This window comes from Agelaius phoeniceus, chromosome 5, assembly GCF_051311805.1.
Source record: "Agelaius phoeniceus isolate bAgePho1 chromosome 5, bAgePho1.hap1, whole genome shotgun sequence".
NCBI classification, from domain to species: Eukaryota; Metazoa; Chordata; class Aves; order Passeriformes; family Icteridae; genus Agelaius; species Agelaius phoeniceus.
The window spans coordinates 52,107,170-52,129,105 of NC_135269.1; positions in this window are offsets into that span (position 1 = coordinate 52,107,170).

The following is a 21,936-nucleotide window of genomic DNA, read 5'->3' on the forward strand; positions in this document are numbered from 1 at the left end:
AGGGTGTATGTGGCAGCTGTCACAAGACTTTTGAGCAGGTGATGGACCAAATACAAGAATTGTGTATAGTGACCTCAAAATTTTCAAGTTTGTGAAACAGAACAGGCTGTAGTTTTGGCTCGTGTCTTATCTGCCTCTGGCTGTGCCCCAGCCTGGTCAGTGTCATGCACACTGTGATCCTGCAAGGGCCAGCACAGCAAACCCTGCCTAACCCAGACCACAATGTCTTCACTTGAAGCCTGTAAGGGAGTGGGGTTTGGGAGAAGGGCTGGCTTCTGGTTGTTTTCTGCACTTGGTTTCCAGGCCAGTTCATGCCTTGGAGTCAGTAAGTACCCATCTATAGAGTACACCTGTGCAGCATTTGTTCCTATGGATTTCTCTTACTCAAATGCCCTCAAAGAGCAGGACACATTTGCACATTTCCCTTCAAAGATCCCAGGGTACACTGACCAGAGCCTTAGTATGTCTTCATTATAGGCTTATGCTTGGGACCTAAGAAACAAACATACTCTTTTGTGGGGAGTGCTTGTGAATCCAGTCTAGAGCCAGAGGTCAACAGCACAGAGTGTTTGATAGGGGACAAGGTATTGAAATCAAGTAAGTGTGAGGTGTCCTTACATCCTCCTTACTTCTGGAGAAGGATGGTTTTAAGATCTGTGGGGCAATGAATAATATCAATCATCATGTGACATCAAATAGGATATTACCAAATTTTATCCCTGACAAGAGATGGTGTTGCACTATGCAAATCAAATGATTCATGTCATCATGGACTACCCATCACTAGTAAATTAAAAGAACACAGTATTCCAGGTTCTCAGAAAATATGGTCATCTAAAAGCCTCAGGGCATGGAACAGGGTAAGCTACTTTTGGTTTCCTCCACTGCAGAAGAAATGAGAGGTCTGTGAGGAGTCATACTCTGTTCCTTCAGCAGATACAGGGACTCCACAACAGACTGCAGACTGGATGCTTTAAGCAGAAGACTTTCCAGATTACTTGTAACACACTGGCAATGGTGTCACTCTCCAAAGCAGCAAGCTCTGCCTTTCTCAGTTGGCCCCCTGCCACGACAGGCATTTTCTCCTGCAATTCAGACAAGTGACCTGGCAGCTGTCCATCCTGGCTTTAAACCTTTTCAGGAGCCACTGTTTATTTCCATTCTCCCTACACTTTGCTTCCTGGTAAAATGGGCATAATTCAAAGAGTCTTCTCAGTGCTAAAATCATCTTGAAAGAAAACATCATATCCCATTTCTTGAGGACACTGTCTTCATTGCAGCATCACATCCAGGACCCCAAGAAGAAAAGGGAATCTGGAACTGGGCTAACAAGAAAAGCTGAAGAGGAAATGCAATCCAAGTTGTATGGGCAATATAAGAAAACATGAATTTGTGGTGTGCTACCATCAGGGATAGTCCCTTCACTATTCTATTCACAGTTCTGCAAAGAACTGCAGCAGACAGTGGCAGCCCTTGAGTGCTGCATGCTTGGACAGTGTCCAAGCCCCTCACTTGTCCCAACCTTTTCTCTGCCTGTGTGGTTATATTTTTCTGGCCCTGGAATACTGCCTCTCTTGCCTTTTCAGGTGTGGCTGCTGAGCAGGTCTTCACCAACTCCTGGGGAAGGGCAGAAAGCTGATGCTGCCATAGTCCTGTGGCAGCTGAGGGGGTTGGCCAGCCCCCTCCTCAAGGCTCAATGCTTCCTGAGCCTTGCAGGCCTGATGGCTTGGAAATGAAAAAGGACAGGAAATGTGCAGCTCATGGCAGCCATCTGTGAGTCTTTGCTTTCCACTTGGAAAGGAGGGAGCAGGATAAGGAAGAAAAGACTACTGCCCTGCTGTACAGTTTCTCCTTGAGATCAGTTGGGTGCCAGACTCTTTGTGACATGATTAGGTAATCCTCCTTGCAGGCACCTGGAATGCACTCATTCTGATGAAGGATGGGATCATTTATTGTGTCTGAGAAATTTTGAAGAAGCACAGCTTTTAATAGAGTGGGCAGCCGGTCCTGTGACCTCCCATGGAACAGACTTTGTCCAGTTGCTGCTAGGATGCACTGGTGGCCATGGTCCCTCTGGAGGTGACTGTCAGCCAGCAGAAGCATTTGGATTTGCACTGAAATAAAATATTGAGAAAGGTTAGCCATCTCTGTATAGATTTTCTCAATATCTCTCCAAAGCCATGATAGTGTGGACAAGGTGTGCAGCCTTTTAATATTTTGGTTTGAGAGAGCTGCTGCACTGGATGGGTTTATTTTTCATGGGCTTTTCATGTTTCCAGCACATCCTGTGATGGAGTCAAAGCTCCACTGAGTTGAAGAAATAGGCAAGTGATTTCTCTGTAATCTTTGAACACCTAATCCCTGCTAATAGAGGCAATTTGTTCCTCAGAATCAAAGGTAGTCATTTAGAAAATGCTTTTGTTTTTTGTCTGAGTTGGACCAGATTGCACCTAGTGCGTATAATTTTGCAAAATGGTCCCCAAGGAGGGTAGCTTGTCTACCTTTGAGTTTCAAAAACTGAAGGACCATGATGCATCTATGTAGGCAGTATACTTTGTCAGGGTAAGTTATTTGCAGATAAGTGCACTTGAAGTGAGTAGATTTGTTAAGCACATTGTCTGACTCTTTGCTTATTGTTATCTATAGATTTCAAGGGAAGTATTTTCACTCTAGTGGAAAGCAAGTCAATATATTTCCCTAATCCATCCCTCAATGTAAAACCAGGCATGTGCACTGCTGGTATTTAAAGTTATTTGCCAATTAAAGGACAAGAAATCCAAATTTGCAGCATGTCACTTGATTTGGAGGTAACATGGTACAGCTATATTGGACCAAGAACTGTGTTGCAAAGATCCAAGAATAAAAGATCTCCCATGTTTTCAAACAGCCTGTTGCTTGTAATGTTGATAACATTACCTAAGCAAGGTTATCCTCCCTATATGCTATGGTGAAGTTGTCCTCTACTCTGAAAAAGAGACTGGAGTAGATCCTAAAGTAGTCAAGACCATTTATGCAGCATCTTGTACCTTTCTTCATCTTTTTTTTTTATTCCCAAAGTTTTTAGCAGTAGGACTTGAATAGAGTATTTTAAAACACCCAGATAGCTGTACTTTTTTATTTTTGGCAGGTGTTATGAAGTCTGGTGGTGAGATACGCTTTGTCAGCTTCCCCTTTCTGCTCACATAGGGTCACAGAAACTCTATGGATGAGTAGATCTCACAGAGTAAACTGCTGCTTCTGTATCCAGAAATGCAACTTTCTGGCTAAGAAAGAGGTGATCTGATGCCTCTATAATTCATAACCCAGCATAGAAATGTGTGTGTATATATATATATATGTATGTATTAGTGCATGAAGTGGTTGAATGTACATCAGACATAGACAAGGAGAATTTCTTGACATCTCTTGGACAATATGTAAGTGTATTTTTCAAAAAATAGCTAAAATTAGGAAAACAGTCACACCTTTTCAGTCCATAGAAAGAAGTAAACTGTATTTTGAAGGCTTAGGCTTTAGGTTTATTTTTAAACCTTTAATCTAAATCCACACTCTAGGTCTTGATCCATTTGCAACCCCAAACACACATGCAGGAACTTTGATGGGATATAAAAGTGTACATCCATGTACTTTACATGTAGTTGTGCATGCAGCTGTACATGCAGCTGGCTACCTGCCTACTTGGTTAGGGTCAAAATGAACCAGATATTTGGAAGGAGAGGTCAGTCACCAGGAAGAAAGAGCCCTACACAGCCTCTCTTCTGTAGGAATTAATGTGGATTATCTGTAAGCATTTTTGGTGTATTTACGATGCATGGAGGTCTTTAAGTGCTCCAGAAAGAATCTATCAAGATATTCCACGTTAATTTTGATATTTATTATACACTGTGCCACTCAATTCAGCTTTCAGATCAGATGAATTAAGAGCCTGTGATACCACTCCACATCTGACAGCCTTCGGCACGTGCCATCTTGGATCATTCCTCAGCATCCCAGAGTTCAGCCCCCAAACTATCACTCTGCCCATTTTCTTGTGTGCAGCAGCTGGAAAATGCCCTGAGCACTCTTGGTTGGACTGTTGATCTGACAACTGCCACATTAAGACAACTTTTATGTTTCTATAACCTCAGCTTCCATGCTGAGTGAAGGAAACAATTTTTATCATGCACCTATTTATCAGATGATTTATCCCCTTGTGCTATACAGAAAACTCCACTGGTTTTCTTGAGGACCTCCTGAGGAGTGGAGAAATGGGTTGGTCAAAAAGTAAGTTTCATTTGCCTTGAAAAATTGCATCATCTTTGAAAAAGATGAATTACTGTCCCTGTAAAGCAAGTCTCCCATGAAATGAAATGGAAGAGAATATATGCTCTTCATATGAAATTCTCTGGAGGGCTGTCTTCTATTTCCAGGACTTGAGAGTTCGATTTTGTTAGTTTTGCTTGTGAGGAAGCCAGATATTCCAGGCAGTGAGCCTTTTAACTTTTTTGTCACCTCAGACCCTGTTTATTTGGCTTTGCACAGTCTTCTCTGCACTCTGAGATTTTTTCCATGTTTATGACCCAACCTGTACTGAACTTCTGAAATGTTATTAGCTGTGAGTTTCAACCTTTTGGGTTAGCAGCTCTTTTGTAAATGCACTGAGTGAAAAAAAAGTGGATAGAACATAAAATACCTGTTTGAAGATACTATTTTAGTTAATATAGTGATGGCTTAATAAGCCAGAAGTGCTTTATGTTTTGCCCATGACCATCAGCAAATACACACGATTTATTCTACATGCTATTCCTATTGCTGCTAATCTCCTTGGTTTGTTTGCTGCATGCTCTAGAAAGTAAAGGTATTTTATCTATGAAAAGTTAAGTTAGCATATCACACAGCATGGCTCAGGTTGAAAGGCACCACAGTGGATCATCTGGTTCAACCTCCCTGCTCAAGCAGGGTCATCCCAGAGCACATTGGATGAGATTGTGTTCAGAAACTTCTTAGTGTCTCCAGTGAGGGAGACTCCACAGCCTCTCTGGGCAGCCTCTTCTGGTGTTTGGCCACCCACACAGTAAAGTTCTTCCTCATATTCAAGTGGAACTTCCTATGCATCAGTTTCTGCCCATTGCCTCTTGTTCTGTTGCTCAGCACTACTGAGAAGAGCCTGGCTCCATTCTCTAGGCACTGTTCCTTCAGATATTTATAGTCATTTGATGACACCACCTCTCAGCTGGCTCTTCTAGAGGCTGAACAGGCCCAGCTCCCTCAGCCTTTCCTCTTAATAGACATGCCCCAGTTCCTTAATTATCTTTGTTGCTCTCTGCTGGACCCACTCCAGGGGCTCCATTTCCCTTGTCCTGAGAAGCCCAGGCTTGAACACTGTGGCCTCTCCAGGGCTGAGTAAAGAGCCAGGATCACCTCCCTTGGTGTCTGTCAATGCTCTTTCTAAGGCGCCCTGGGATTCCATTGGCCACCCTGGCTCCAAGGACACATTGTGTGGCATTGACAGCTTGTTGTCCAACAGAACCTCCAGATCCCTCTCTGCAGAGTTGCTTTCCAGCAGGCTGTTCCCCAGCCAGTACTGGTAACCTGGGTTTATTCTTTCCCAGGTCAGGGCCCATTCAGGCTTGGAGGCAGAAGAGGAATTGGAAGGCATTTTGATCAGTGGAAGAATGAAATAATCTAATGTGCTCTTAACCTTCTTTAACTCCTCAAATTCTCTTCATTCTCATTTCTCCATTAACTAGGAAGTCCTAAAGCTGTTTTTCATGCATTTAACAAAACACTATTACATGCTTCATTTGCATCAATTACACAAAAATCAGAGCTGAATGGCCTGTAAGTGGGGGTAGAATGATACCTTTAGTGCTTCAAGAAAGCAAGATTTAATAAAGACTGCTCAGAAAAATCTATCATGCTAGCACCAACCATTCTCTCTGAAAATACTGTGCTTTGGAAATGTAGGAACGAAGAAAGAGAATGGAATACCCTTATGACTTATATTTTAAAGATATTGCTAAAGAGATTAACAATTATTCCCATACAAATTTGCAATTTCATTGCTTGGAGTATTTCTTTGAAATCACATTATAGTAAGGTCACTGAAGCCCTTTTTTCCTTTATGTTTATATTATCATCTGGAAATATTTTATGAGTGGGTTGATAGACTTCTATAAACAAAAACCAACAAATTAAAAGAATTGAGAAACAAGGCAAGTTTTATTGAAGGGAGTGATTAATATTCACAAGAACTTTGTTTTTCTACTAATTTTCTGACTGGTGTTTATTAATTGATTTTCATTGAAAAGAAAGTCAAGCTGCCACACTGCCTTACCAACACAAAGTTCAAAATTGTAGCTCAGTCTATGTTGAACTAAGCATAAAAGAAGAAAACACAAAATAATGCTGCAGTAGTCAAACTGTTGGGAAACTGAGTGCTAATTAAATCTGGCATAACTGTCAAAATAACTATGCAATATATTTGAGAAATGAGACTCCAAAGTCACATGTAAGAAATCTGAGCATCAGAATTTCTCAATTTACTTGAGCTGTAAACTAATAAATCAATGTCTTTAAAATGAGATGAAATATGAGGGAACAGCAAGAGATATTTTCACATTGCACAGAAAAAAAGGTATTAATAATCTTTGTGGATATTTTTAATGACCTTTAATTGGTGCACTTTAAGTCTTAAACAGAGAATTTTAATGGGCACTGTAAAAATTTTGCCATTAGTTTTCAGTGCAATAAAATTTAATGCCTGATGCTGAGCTGGTATAAATCAGTGAAGTCAGCCACTGATACATGGAGGCTCAAGTCCTTTATTTTACACCAAGTGCAGCCAATCTGCACCATCAAACAATCCAAAACATGCTGTGTGAAACCTGGAGTGGGAATGGCATCTTTTGGGGAGGAGAGTTGGAGGTCATCATTGCTGACTGAGGCTTGCTGGTCCAGGGGCAAATGAAAACTGACAGATTACTCCTCAGGAAAAAAAAAAATCTCACAAAAATAACAACCATGCAAATTAATGTGATACACAAAGGGGGTGAAGATTTATGTGGCTGTTTCCCGCATCCCTTTCATCTGGCTTCCTTTTTTTGTGCTGCTCCCTAATGATGCTCATTTGTCTGCTTCACTTACTGCTGCCTCCCGTTCCTCCCATGCCACTCCATTACTGCTGGAGTACATGGGGCTGCACCTTGCTGGCCTCTCTGCCCCTGAGGTGGTTTTGATGGCAGTGGAGCTGTTGCAGCTGAGGAAGCTCCTTAGCCCATTTCTTCATGCCACCTCAGTGCCAGAGTGATCTCCTCAGAGCACAGGTGCTGGGATGGGCTGCAGCCCTGCACTGCAGCTGCAGCAGCTCACAGCCTTGGTGCTGTGTTAGTTAGCAGTCTGTGAGGTGCTGATCCAGGAGTGAGCTGGTTTATTGCCTCCTTGGTTAACCTCTGCCTGCCAGGCTTCACTGACAGAAGCAGTGAGGCAGAGCTGGGCTGCTGAGGTGGCAGCCCAAGCCCATGCTGGTCAGCAGGAGGATTCCTGCTACTTCCAATGAAAACAGTACAATGGCTTTAGATTGCACACAAGACTCAGTTCTGCTGGGACTTTTACAAAGAGTAAGGAGATTCATTCAAGCAAAACATGAGTAAAGCTCTCATTTTTGTCCTGCCAATTTGCACCTAAACTCAGCTGAGAAATAATGCAGTTACCTTTCTTTACTTCCCTCTTCCTTCTTACAGTCCCTCACCTACTGTCTCTGCTCTGGTGCATCTGAAATTAAATATTGGCTTCTTAGAACAAATTCCCTGGCTTTCCATTTAAAGTGCAAGATATTAGAATTTTTGGAATGTCCTGATATGACAAATGTGTAATGGAAAATCTGTTTTCTGCACTTAGAGAGTAATTAATCCTAGGTCTTTTTCCTTCCTTCTGGGAATGGAACTATCAGCTACCTCCTGAGAGGGAGGCAGTTGGCAAGAGGCAACCTTCTTGATGAAGTGAGATGCAGGGTGGATTTCCCTGAAGATATTGATATTGAGCAGGGTCTGGATATGACCAGAATGAAGGGAAAGGAAGGGAAATGGAGGAGAACTGAGGAAAACCACTTTGTTGCCTCCTTGTCCCCCAAAGCCAGGAACAGCTCACCCTGAAGGTTGTTGTAAAGTAGTTGGTTCACTGTTCAATCTGCTCTCAATCGAACATAGCAGAATATTTGTACAAGATATATGTGTAACACACACGTGTACACATGCATATATTGTATGATAGCTGATGCACTTTTTATTTAAATATATGATATAATGTGTTAATGAGCTTTGGTCTGAAGTTTAAGCTTTTCACAGCAAAATGTGAAGGGCTGTTTGGGTAAAAACCCATCAGCATTAGATAACTTGCTAAATTCCTTACTCAAGTATGGGAAACCTATTACAGATAAATGCTCATTTACTTTCATTTCTGCACATTTGTAGGTTTGTATTTTGCAAATATGTGTCTTCTGTCTTGTGTTTAGCAAATAAACCTTTTTTTCCTTTTCATATTAAGAGACATGAGATCATATTATGAAATAAATCTATTTTTAAAGATTTCATCTTATGATATAAAGCTATTTTTAAAGTCACTTTCAAATGTCAAGGCATCCCTTTCCTGCTTACATTGTCATCTTTTGAAACAGGACATTGGGAAACCTAACAGCTTCTTGACTCCCTAGAGCATTGTTCTTGATTGGGAAGGGTTTAAGTGTGATGGACTGGTTTTTATATTAGCTGCACAGGTTGCTAATCTTGATTCAATCTCTTTTGCAACAAGTGATGATGCTTTTAACATACACATGACTTGGAGTTGATATAGCCAAGCACTCCTTTCTGACTCTGGGAAAAATTTTTCTTTGTTACCTGGAGACATTTGTGTCTTTCTGTGTTTATCAAACTGGCCTAGATATTGCTGAAATAGGTAGCTTTGTGGTGACAAGGGGATATGTATGTACCAAAAATATGTTTTTACCACTAGTTTAATTTAGCTGAAGTTACATGTAGAGACAGTGAATTAAAGAAAACTCAGTGTATATTCTTTTGCAGTTACAGAGAAATGAAGCACAATTGCTTGTTTTTCTTTTCTAATCTCTTTTACAAGCTGAATATTTAAGATATTATTGTATATTATTATATATTATAATGTGAAACTTAATTTGAGGAAATTCACCTCAGAAATGCACTATGCCAAAACCAGTAAGAAATGCAATGTGCTCCCCATTCTCCTTTCAGGAGAGGAAACATAAACTAAGGTATTTGGAGATATAGACATATTGGTGTCAGAATACAGTAGTTGCTCAAAGCAAACTTCATCCTGCTTTTGATAATGGAGCAAGCACTTAGGATGGATACTACAGCTATCTATTTGCAGGCTAGGAGGGTTAAGTGGCAGAAAGATATATTGGTTACCCAGAATCATTCACATGTTCTGCTTGCCACCAGCTGATGTACCTTCATCATTCTCCCCTGAGAGTAATAGTGATATTTTCCATTGTCTTTGTGCATGTGACAGACCCTGAGCTGAATTCAAGGGATTGCAACAAGATAAATCTATTTAAAGCAACATAAATCACTGGTAAGATTTGGGGTTGCTTTCTTTATTTCTTTTTTCCTTTCCTGTAGGCTTTCCTGGAGCACGCTTGGCTGCGTGTTAGAGCGAATGCTGTGTTTGTTATTGGTCAGAGCAGTAAGTTTGCTGAAATGCTGCCTCTTCCCTGAAAAGAACAGCAACCATCACTCCATAGTTTGGGAGCTACTGAGAAATAGTTGAACTCTCTTTACTCCATGGAAAGTCTGTTCCTATCTTAACTGAACTGGATGAATGCAGGGAAAGAAGGGATTTTCTTAGTTCTTCACTGTTCCTTGAAAACACTAGATTTTTTTAACAAATACATAATCTTAGAATAGTGGCTTTTAGCTAATACCTCTATAAAATGAAGTTATGCCTTGCAACATGAACTAGTGTCATGCAGTACCCAAAGAAAGGGAACAGCTTTCAATAGAGTGACTTTATTTGCAGTGTGACAGAGACGCACAAGTTTGGTGTAACATGTCACTGATTGTGAGACAGACTTCACAGAATAAGTACCAGGCAGACCCTGCTGGCACTTAGGTGCAACAGGATAAAAGACCCCACAGATTTGGGAAGGATTAGTACTGTCTCTGCTCATGCCATTTCAGACAAAGCTGTAATTTTGAATATCTCTACCAAATGTTGAGTAAATGCAAATATAAGTGATGGGTATCTTTATTGCAATTTTGCCAACTACAATCACTGATGTATTCAAGCTACAACCTTTCTCTGCTTATTGTATCATGATAAAACTATGTAAGGAGTTGGACAAAGATTCTTTTTTCTTTAAATTCCATTGGTTTTTTTGAATTCAGCTTTCTACCCCAGAGAGCAGCAAATTCTCTGAATAGACTACATTCAGGATCTTGGAGGACATAGGAGCAATACTCCTGGAGATGTCTCCATCATCCCAGAGAGGTACTATATGTGCACAGGCTGGTTTGATGGCATGCACAGTAAAATCCAGCCAGAGTCTTTGAACATATGGCACAGCAACAACTGTCTGCCTGCACAGATGGGGTGATTTATCTGTTCATGTGCAGCAGCAGCTTCTGAGACACAGCACAGTCACTGTGGCCATGGAACACATACGATGCTAGCTGGGCTGAACAGCCGTTCCAATACTGATTAATGCATCCTGTGACCAGTCCAAGCAGGCTTTTGTCCTTATACTGCAAGATGACATCAGCACTCTGTTATCTGCCTGTATGAGGCTGAGCGAAATAGGCACCCTGAGCCAGGTTCACAGGTGTTAACAAGGTAGAGGGAAATACTAACTTGTATTGTCTTGAAAGTTACCTGGTTATGAGAGCCTGGTCTCAGTGTCTCAGCAAGCTTTTTCCTCAGGATCCTCCTGGAGATATTCAGTCTCCATTAAGAGACTGAAGAATCACAAAATAGCAGAACATGCTGAGTTGAAAGGGCCCAACAAGGATCATCCAGTCCAACGCCTGCTCTGCACAGCACCATCCCAAATAGTCACACCATGTGCTGAGAGCATTGCCCAAATGCTTCTTGAGCTCTGTCAGGCTGGTGCTGTGACCACTGCCCTGGGGAACCTGTTCAGTGCCCAAACACCCTCTGGGTGAAGAACCTTTATCTAATATCCAACCTAAACCTCCTTGACAGGATTTCAGGCCATTCCCTCAGGTCCTGCCACTGATCACCGTAGAGAAGAGATCAGTGCCTGCTCATTCTCTTCCCCTCATGAAGATGTTGTAGACTGTGATGAGATTCCAGCTGTCTTCAGAGTAATTTCTCGTGTTGCTTCAGTCAACCATTTTCCAACTGCCTCTACTTGATGATTTCCCCTACAGACCAAGAGCTTTTCTATCTCCTTATGCTTTTATGAGGGTAAGAGTCAAAAATATATTTTTAGGAATAATAATGGGAACCATATCATAATCATACCATTATAATGTGATCAAATAACACTTGAAAATATTCTTTGTAATCCACAATCTGAAAACTTAGAATCTTCCTACCTTTTTACCTTTAACTGAAATGATTATGTTTTAACTAACTCTTTAATTTTTCAGCAATTTCTGTAAGTTCAGCAAAGCCTCATAAGGTTAAGTTCCACAAACTAATGGTGTGTTGTGTGAGGGCCCTTAAAAACCTGTAGGTCTCTCTCCTGTCATGGCAGGCTTTATCTCAAAAGCTACTGTATGGTTCAAAGGCCTGTACAGCAGATTTATCTCTAGTGGGAGAAATGAACAACTTTAGTTTTACTGTAAAGCTCCAGGCATTATAGACAGCCAGGTAATATCCTGACTCTGCTTAAATCACTGGCAAAATGTCTGCTGACTTCAATAAAGCTGGGATTTCATCCACGACATCTTTAATAATCTGTGTCAAAATGAGATCAGTTCTTTGCTGCAAGTGGGAAGACATGAAATTGTTCTAAAATGGAAAATGGACATGTTGCCAGTAACTAAGAGACATCAGGGAATTTGAGAAGCTTCCATCTGGGAAACATCTTCAGTTAGTCTTCCATATATATAAAAATATGTTTCCTGTCTTTCACAGCTAATTAGCTAGGAAGAAAAAACAATTCTCCTGTTGGGTATATCCAGTACTCAGACTATGATATAAAATCAGCCAGTCTGTCATTGTCCAAAATACTGCTGGAATTTTGACTTTTATTAAAGTATCATCATGCCCCTTTTTTCTTTAATCTGTACATCAGTCTGTAGCTGTTGAGCTAAGCTGCTCTTTACAATTAATTAATATAATTTAATATTTTATAGAACAATTAAGATAAGAAGATAGGACTTGAACCTTCCAGGTTTCAAAAAAAAAAGTGAGCTCCAATACAGAAAACACCATATATACCACTATTAATTTTGGCTGAGATTAACTGGCAATGTCAGTAACAACAGACATGATATTATATTTTAAAATTCTGTAAGTAACTTTTCTGCCTTCTTTGAGGAGTCAGCAACACTAAGTTAATGTTATAAAAAGTAATGTTATAAAAAATAAAGTTATAAAAAGATTTCAAAAATGTATACACCAAAGTTCACAGGTTTTCCATTAATTATGTAAACTAATACCATTACAGAACTACAAGGATAAATGAAATTCTCTGATCTTATTATAATAATAAAGTAGTTATTAAAGTTATAAATGCACTTTTATATCATTAGATAAGTCAGACAGGTTCTCTGGTAAATTTTTGCTGTTCTGTAGACTTCTAAACGTCCATCTACCAATTGATCAATCCATAGATATAGATACAATTCCCCCAAATTAAAATACACTGATTTTCCTGTGAAAAGCAACCAGATTACTTTTCACCTGATGCTGAAGATTTGCCCAGAAAATTTTATTTTGTATCTTTGCTTTTTAAGCAGTGGCTGGTTATCCATCTGTGCTCCTCTGTGATAATCACAGCTGGATTTTTTTTCTCTCTTTAACAGCAGTAATCTGAAGAAAGTAGCTGTTGGCTTAATCAAAGTGGCTTTCTTTTCAATTCCATATTCAGTGGAGCTTCTAAAAGGCCAAGGCAAATGCTCTGTTGCATTCAGGAAATATTTCCAGAGAAACATTATAGCTATAAGTTAAACAGAGAGCATCTTCTGCTGAAACTTGACATTTTTCTGTGGCAGCGTGATAAAAAGAAAACAAAGCCAATATAGCCCCTGAAAGAGCTGAATTGCTTTCTACTCTATGGTAAAGTGAAGAACACAATGCTGTGGAAGTCTGGGGAATAGTATTGGTTTCCTGTTTTGTGCCCATTTATTGGGATAATCACATCAGTAGTAGAACCACAATTTTCAGAATAGGAAAAGTGTGTCTCCACTCATTTTATAATAGCTGCTGATATAGTAAAATTTAGAGCCCTGCAAGAGGGGGCCTTTACCTCACTTACTATTGATTGTAAAGCTAAGTTTCTCAATTGTCCTCAGATTTGTTTGCCCTTATTGATCTTGCTGAACTTATTTATACACAGAGTCCCAGATACTGCAAATATACACCTAATGAATTCATGTTGCATGTTGAGGAATATTATCAAACTATCAGGCAGAAACGAGGAAATGTGAAAGAGTTCTTGATGGTTCTGCTTGCCAGTCAGTCCTACCCACCCATAGGATTGTTTATGCATCTAATGACTGTATGAAAAAAGTAGAAATAACCCAAAGATATCACATGGCTTTGCCATCTTCTAATAAGAGCATAACCCTCTAGGTAAAAATCAGATTTTCTCAAGTTACCATTCTCCCAGTACAAATCTTACGTTTCCCAGCTTTATAGTAGTTTGGACTGAGCAGGGAAATGGAGGAGTGATCCCACATGAATCCTTTCTCCTCTGACCCATGGCCACCCTCCCTGGACCAGGGAGCTGGAGAGCAGCACCCATTCCAGGCTGTGGAGAGCCCTTGCTTGGCAGGGGTCTCTGGAGAGCAGGCTGCTGTTCAGGGAGCCAGGAGCGGCACTGCTGTGCTTCAGATGGCACGGGCAGGGCTGGGAGCCTGTGCTGAGTGCTGGCTATTGATCAGCTCAGGCTGGCTGCCTGCTCAGCTGTGCTGGGACAAGTGGCCCTTTGAGTCTCTGCATACACTGAGAAGTTGAGAGATGCAGACTCCTGATTTAGGCTCTCTAAATTGCTCTCTGGAGGTGTTCAGAGCTGTCTTGTCCTGTCTGTTGCGCATTTAAAGCAGCTGGGCATGTTTCCTGCACAGCTTGCACTACATATAAAAGGACAGTTGCCTGACTTTAAGATGAGCTTAGTTTGGTAGGGTGGAATCCAGCTAAGGCTCACTGTGTGGGTGTTCTCCATCTCTGACATGGAAATGACAGCTCCCTGCATGGAAGTTGTGTAGTTTTGTAAACATTAAGAAACTGATGTGCCTCTGATTATGTTAATGCCATCATTGGACTGAACCCCTTCAAACCCCTCAGCTTGTCTGTGCTGCACCCTTCTGTTGATACCCAAAGAAAGTTTTGTTCCACTACATCTTTTTTGTGCCTTTAATGAAAGACAACAGAAATATATGATTGCAAATCTGTGGCCTCTGGTGGAATGTAAAATTTGTGGAAAAGAACCACTCTGTTCAGACTGTATTTGCTGCAATCTTTTCTGTGAGAAACATCACAGATGCCACTTAGCAATTGCTAATAGGAACCAGAAGCTTAATTGGCAGCTCACCAGATGAACAAAGGATATAAAAAATACCATTTCCCCAAGGATATGCCTAGATATCTAGGAATAAGCATGCATTCAGCAGCTGAGTTTTTGTAAATACTGGATTTGTAGCCGAGTTCAGCATTTTCTTGTGGTCAGTAGCTCTGCAATGCAGGGCCTAAGCAGTGATGCATATCAAAGTTACAGCACATAATCTTGCATTTACACTAGCACTAAGTTGCACTGTACCAGACTTCAAGGATGGAGACAACATAACCACACATAACCACTCTTGTGTGCTCCTGTGTTCTCAGTGTTCCCAGTTTTGCTTTTTTTGGTTCTTTTTGTTTAAGAATATGTTATGAGACAGAGAAGCTGAAATTATTTAAGAAACAAGGTAATATTACAAGTAATTAGCACTCCAGGTGGATAACAAAAGACCAATAAAGGACTAGGAGTCAAGCATTTTAATTGTTAAGAAGTGCTCTTCATTAAAACACACGCCAGTGTTAGGGGTTATGTTTCATCTCTCCTGACACTGACAACAACATGGCATCTCCCATGCCTTCTCTGTGTATTTGGCTTTGGCTTTTATTAGTCTGTGCATGTTTCCAAAAACATATGGCAATCTTTTCAAGGTCTGGATATATGGTGTATTTGAGTTTACAAAAATTAATTTTTGTTATTCCTTTTTTTTGTTAAGAAACAAATTCCAAAAAGCTGGGCAGCTGAATAAAGTATCTCTCTTTAGGAGAGAGCAACTGTTTTTAAGAAGAGGTGAGCACTGATACTGAGTAAACTCGCTGTTTTGGGAAGATAGAAACTGCTGAAAAGTAGTCAGATTCCAAAAAGGGCCTTGTTTTTCTCTTAATGCAGGAGTGCAACACTGAGTCTAGACAACTTCCTCTCAGATTTAGTATAACATGAAACAGTTGGTGTGCCTAGATGCCTCCTGGAAAATATATACATATTGCTTGTGTCACCTTGTGCTAATTCAGTACACCTACCAAAAGCTGCAGTTACTTTATTACCAAAGTAAGCCCTGAAACCCTTATGTTACAAGTGGTTTCTTAGTATCTCTGACAAAACCCTGCCAGATTGCAGTTGGATCCATGTTTATGCTTTTCTTCCCTTCTCCCATACTCATGCATCTGTGGTGTGCTATCATTGCAGGGCAGTAGGGTTCAGAGACCCCAGTTAGCAAGGCTTGTTTTGATAATGTGCACTTTAGATCACACTAGGCACCAAGGTGAGTATCTACAGCCATTGATAGGTGGACTGACTTTGTCTCAGATGTGCAAACTGAGGAAAAACCTTACTGAAGTATTTGTGCTTCAGAATTAATGACCCTCAGTGCTTGCCTCTATATTTTGGAGATAATTTAAAGCAGTCAGCAAAAGGAAATTACTGCATGAAAGAATATTTAAAAAATATTGAAAACAAGTTGCTTTTGGCACAGCTTGAAACAACCCCATCATACATGGCAGGTGGCTGTGTGTGCACAGGGTGGCAGTCAGTGATGGTACTGGCACACAGCCTGTCCTTTTGTTCAAATTTATTATTCAAAATTATCCTATGCTTTAACAGGTGCCCACAATGTTAAAATGCAAGTAGGCCCACAACAGATGCCTGCATTGGTTTTTTTGTTGGCATAGATCTGCATCTTCTTTTATTTGCCATGAAGATATTTCTAGTGGGCAAAGAAGGAAGAATAGGCTTCCTACCTCTGCTGTTGGATGCTTATAGATGGACAGTGTCTTGGAGCAGTTTTTGAGATGGGGTGAGTATCATAAATTTGCTACTGGAAACAGTGAGGGTGGCTCTATGATCAGAGATCAATCCTGCATTGTAACTCTGAGAAATAAGGGTCCATGAGGATCATTTTCAGAGAACAGAGGTGGGCTCAGGCTTCCTTTATCTGCTCTAGCTGACAGAGCACCATCTCTTCCAGATGCTGTTTGCTGACAGATTGTATTTGCAACAAAATGTGTCATCTCAGTATTCTATTTATGAATACATTTAATTAAAATCCATTCATGCAGATGTAAAAACATTTACCATTTAAGGATACTCTGAAAAGGACATAGCAAGGACTTCTATTCCTGTAACTTTTTTGCCGTGTACTTTGGGCTTTTCAGTGCTTGTCTGAATTTTCCAATATATTCTTAGATTACCTGTTTGACTAAAGTGGCTTTCAAATATAGATGCTCCAAAGCAAAATGCTTACAGAGAAACCATTCACTAATCAGAGTCCTTCACTTCCCATCTCTCAGCTATCTGCAGTTTTTGAAATGCAGCCTCATGACTCTGACGAGGGCTCCATGCTCAGTTGCCAAGATTGAAAACGGTGCACCTGCTACAAATATACTAGCCACAAAAGATTTAAAGTTTTTAAATAACCACAGCATCTCATAATAAAAACACCTCAAGGGTCATATCTACATTAGATCTAATCACACAAGACAAAAGAATACTCCCATAGTGTTAAGCTACAAAACTAAGCACTCCAAAGTGGCTATTGTCAAGAGCACCCATACACCCCTGCTTGCTCAGGGATATCATGGTTCAGTCTTTGAATTACAGGATGATATCCTATTTTTAGAGGATCTGTATGCATGCTGCACTGGGAGTCTGCACATTATCTGCAGATGGACAGCAGATTTGTGATGTATAGGAAAAATCCCCTCATATCCATCAGAATTTAAGCAAATTAGGAAGAAGTCTAAAACTGCAAAATGTTTTAAGGACTCAGAATTTATGCACTGGCTTACTACTCCAACTAGCTTCCCTCTTTGGTGGAGGGTGGCTTCTATGGATGACTCCAAAGAGAACATTTTTCTAATTAATAGTAATACAGCTAAAGAGGTCTGATCTCTTAGCAAACAGATTAACAGAAAAACAACCAGTTTATATAATCCTGACTCATTTGAAAATGCCCAGATGTGCCAAGCAAGTAATTAGATTGTTGTGTATATAACCACCTGTCTCTCAATACCTACTAGTGAGTGTGTATAGGCACATGCTGGGGAAAAAGGTGCAGCCATTTAAACTGCAAGGAAGAGAATCTGACTTTCCTGATGCCATCTGACTTTCCTGATGCCACAGTTGCAAATTCAACAACAAAAAAAGAAGTCAAAAGAAGGTCAAAGAAGTTCTTGGAACCAAAATAAAAAACCTTTGGGATTCTGGAAGCAAAAGGAATAATGGCATTAAAGGAATGTAAAATTGCCCAGAATAATAGCTATTTGCTACCACTGCTGTTGAGTAAACAGAACAGATTCTTCTGCCTGCGGCAGTGCTGCCATCAGCACAAGAGAATCATTCATACCACAGCACTGAAGAAAACAAACAGAGATCTGTAGTTAATTTGCAGTGGAATCCTGAGACAGCAGCCTCAAGAAGATGAGGACAAAAGACCTTGACAATACCCTCCACAAGCTGCACCTATAATATGAGTGAAAACATTGTGTGTGTGATCAGAAAGCCTGATCAGCCTGCAGGTCTGCAAGAAAGAAACCAAGGAACTGCCAACCAGAAGCAGAGGAGGTGGAGTATGTGTGTGCTGGGTGGGCTTACAGCACACCCAGGGTTAAGTGGGTAATGCACTCCTAGAACCGAGGAAAAGTTGAGAGACAGGAGGAAAAGTTGAAAGAGACAGTGACACAGAGGATGGAGGCAGAATAATCTGAAGAATCATCAGAGAAAATCAGAAGGGGAACTAGAGATGTCCTACTAAATTCACCCACTAGCCCAAGGCACACAAAACTTTCATCCCATCATCACCCAGAAAAAGCAATGAAGTCCTCATTGTAGTGGGGGTGAGGTTGCTGAAATGCCCAGGGAATCCCAACTCCACTCAGCCAAGTATGATCATTCTGCATTGCTGCAGTGGAGGCTAGCTGGTATTTTAAAATGTCAAACAGCCACTGCAGTCCCTCTCTTCATTAAGACCTTTCACTTTGTGAATTATCAATTCACCAGTAGCCCTGAGGTCAGACAAAAATAACTGCTCATCAGACAAATGCTCATCATTCCTAATGCAGGCAAGCCCACGTGTACAGCCCCTCTGTGAGTTACAGCAGCTGAGTCCTTCTGTCAGAGGACTTTGCAAATGGTCAGAGGCCAAACCATTCATCTCAGGTGAGCTCTCTACCAAGCCATAAAAACAGGCTGAAAGGGCAGAGCAGGAAACACAGCTTCTGTCTCATCTTTATCTGGTCAAATAAACCTAAACTCACCAAAGCTGGCACTTCTGACAAATGCTTGGATTCATGAAACTGGGAGATATCAGTGACATAACTGATGTCAATAGTGCTGGGGCTGTCTTATGAACCAGCTAGTTGCTAATCAACAGTGGGTATTTTGCATCTTTTCTGAGGTTAGTTGCTGCATCTACAGTTACTTTGGCATATAAGGATATGCTGTGTAATAGAAACAGCTACAAAATTCTGAGAGAAGCTGGGATTTGAGATGGAAGATAATGAAAACTCAGTGAGTGACTCCCATCTTTCAAGAAAAGTCCTTTTAATACTGGAAGTGAATAAAGGTTTTCTTTTTTTTTTTACCTGAGTTATGCTAGATGGAGACAAATTGTACCTTTTAGGTCAGGTTTTGATCACTTTTTTCCAGCTATGAGCACATAATGGAAGTCAATAAATTAACTATTTCACTCTAAACAAAATCTGGGAATCACAATGAAAATTCAATTGCAGGAAAATTCTTTTGGCAGTAAATAAAATTTTATAACACATGTAAATAACAGTTTAAGTGGCTCAGTGTAGCAGTGACAAAAGCTGTTTTCCATGCAGAGTAATTGTTCAAATTGCTCCCTTATCCAAAAAAAAAAGCAGTTAAAATGAGTCAATTTATGTAAGCATTGACAAGAATTGTTTTCAACTGTAGGCATTCTGTTAAAGCTGTTTAAAATTAAGTAGATGGTTGCCAAATTGATGCAATTACTTAGACATAATAAAAGGGGTTTAAAAACTATAAATGCATCTGCTAACAGTATTAAATTGAGGCAATTAGCCAACAGGAGTTTTAACCTTCATCTAGCCACCAAGAATCTATTTGAACATGAGAAGTACTTTCATATATCTCACTGTACTTTATATTGATAATTAAGGAGGGGAATTACCTGGAGATAGATCAGCAACATGAGTTTTCAGAGGTGTTCCTATCTTCAGCCAGTGTTAAGCCATGCGTTGTGGATGCTGTGTTCACATTATTTAGTGCTACATGAACTGTGCTGATATTATTCACCTTTATGTTCCATGTATGCACCTTTTGTTATTTAGTTAATTAGTCTTATATTTGAAAGCATCTGGAAGCAAACCAACCCCATTAAGAGAGAGCAATCTTATTAAGTGAGACCTGTGAGATTCTTCATTCTCTCCATCTCTGGTGCCACACAGCCCAGGACCCTGCCTGTTTCAGCACTGACGCGTGTGCTGGGTGTGTCGCTGCTCTCACAATCTGCCCAGAAAAGCTATCTGGTATAACAGATCTCAGGCAGGGTGATGGGCTCTTGCTGGCCTTACACCACTCCCTTCAATCCATTCTGGTTGTGCACTGTAGCATTGGGCCACTCACATCCAGAAACACCAAGTCCCATCAGTGCCACTGACACTTGCACAAGGTTCTTTTATCCTCAATATTAGTCTAAGAGTGTGAGCCACAAAACTTTTAGGCAAGCCCTCAGAAGTTCAGATTTCAGTTGCTAAGTTTCCCAAGCTACTGCAGTCCAGTCCTGCTCTATCAGGCACTCATCCTAAACCACTGAGGTCCCTTTGTTGAGGAGGATGTAAAGTCCATGTCTCTTGTGCCTTATCTGCGTGATTGTTTCTTGAAACTCCAGATACAAAATGTTTTTCTGACATAGATACTTTATTTTGGAGGGACTTTGTGTCCTTACTGTGACCCTGGAGAAAGAAAGTTGGAGTTTATCTAAACCATTCATTTTAGTATTTCCTAATAGCTGTCTTAGGTAGCTCCTAAGATACACTGCTCAGTGTAATTAACTATTGTCAATCCTATTTGGAGATGTTTGAGCTCCCCATACAATGCTCAGGCATTTCTCAGCAACAAATTGCTGTCTGAGATTCAGGCACCTTGCAAGAGCCTTGAAAGTTTCAGCATTGCACCACCTAAGCCCATTTCCAGATAATTATCTCAGTTCCCATCTGTTAGTGGTAGCAACAGTACTTGCCTGGGAGGAGTAGTGCCAGACAGATACCCTTAAAAAAGGATATCTGCTTGTCAGATGCTGCAGTAAAGGAAACCACATGAAGGAAAGGAAGGAGCAGTTGGGTAGGACTTGTAATAGATTAAGCTGAATCCTGATCAATTTTATTCAGCCATACTCTCTCCTAGGGGGAACAAAAACCTCACAGAAGAGGTATAATACATGCTCAAAAAAATCACATTTGTCTGAGTTGCATTTCCCTGTGGGCCTTTTCTGAGCAAAAAGTTTTTTTGAGGTTCAGAGTTTTGATACTCTGGGAAGGAGAGGGGCACTGAGCGCTCCACTTTGGAACCTGTGGAAAGTAGAACCTTCTGGGCTGAATGTCCTCAGCTGACACTGAAAGACTTTCACTCAGGCTTTTTCATGTCCACCATTTTTTCGGTCCATTCATTTTGCATACTTCAGTTTGTCAAGCTGTAACAAGGCAGAGAGATTCCCATAGGAGTTAGAGAGCTGGGTAACAACTGGGGCTATGTAGAAATCACTCTCTACAAAACGTTACATTCCTACTGCACAAACTTATTGCAGCCTTCCAAATGACTAGTCAGAGCTGCAGTCTGGTGTGCAGGGGACATGTGTGACAGAGAGGAGGGCAACTGGAGAGCCACTGCCCATTGTTCTCAGCAGATTTCCACCCCCCAAAGAAAAGGCCAATAGTCAAAAATACCTGGTTATCATGCACAAATGCATAAAAATTAAAGTTACTTAATGGCATTTCAGACATTGTATTTCAAAATGCTATGTATTAACTGTAATGCAAATAATACACCTTAGGGTGGTAGACAGAGAATTACAGAACATTATAAGTAAAATCTCATGTTCCTTGCTAAAACTTTCCCCCCATATCTTTAAAACTGTGAGCTTTTATCTTCCTCAATGCTTTTGCTTAATAATTCTTCCTATAATGGCCAGACTCTGACAATTTGTCTAAAACAAAATTATTTAAGTCATCAGAGAGCAGCTATCAATACTTAACTGTCAG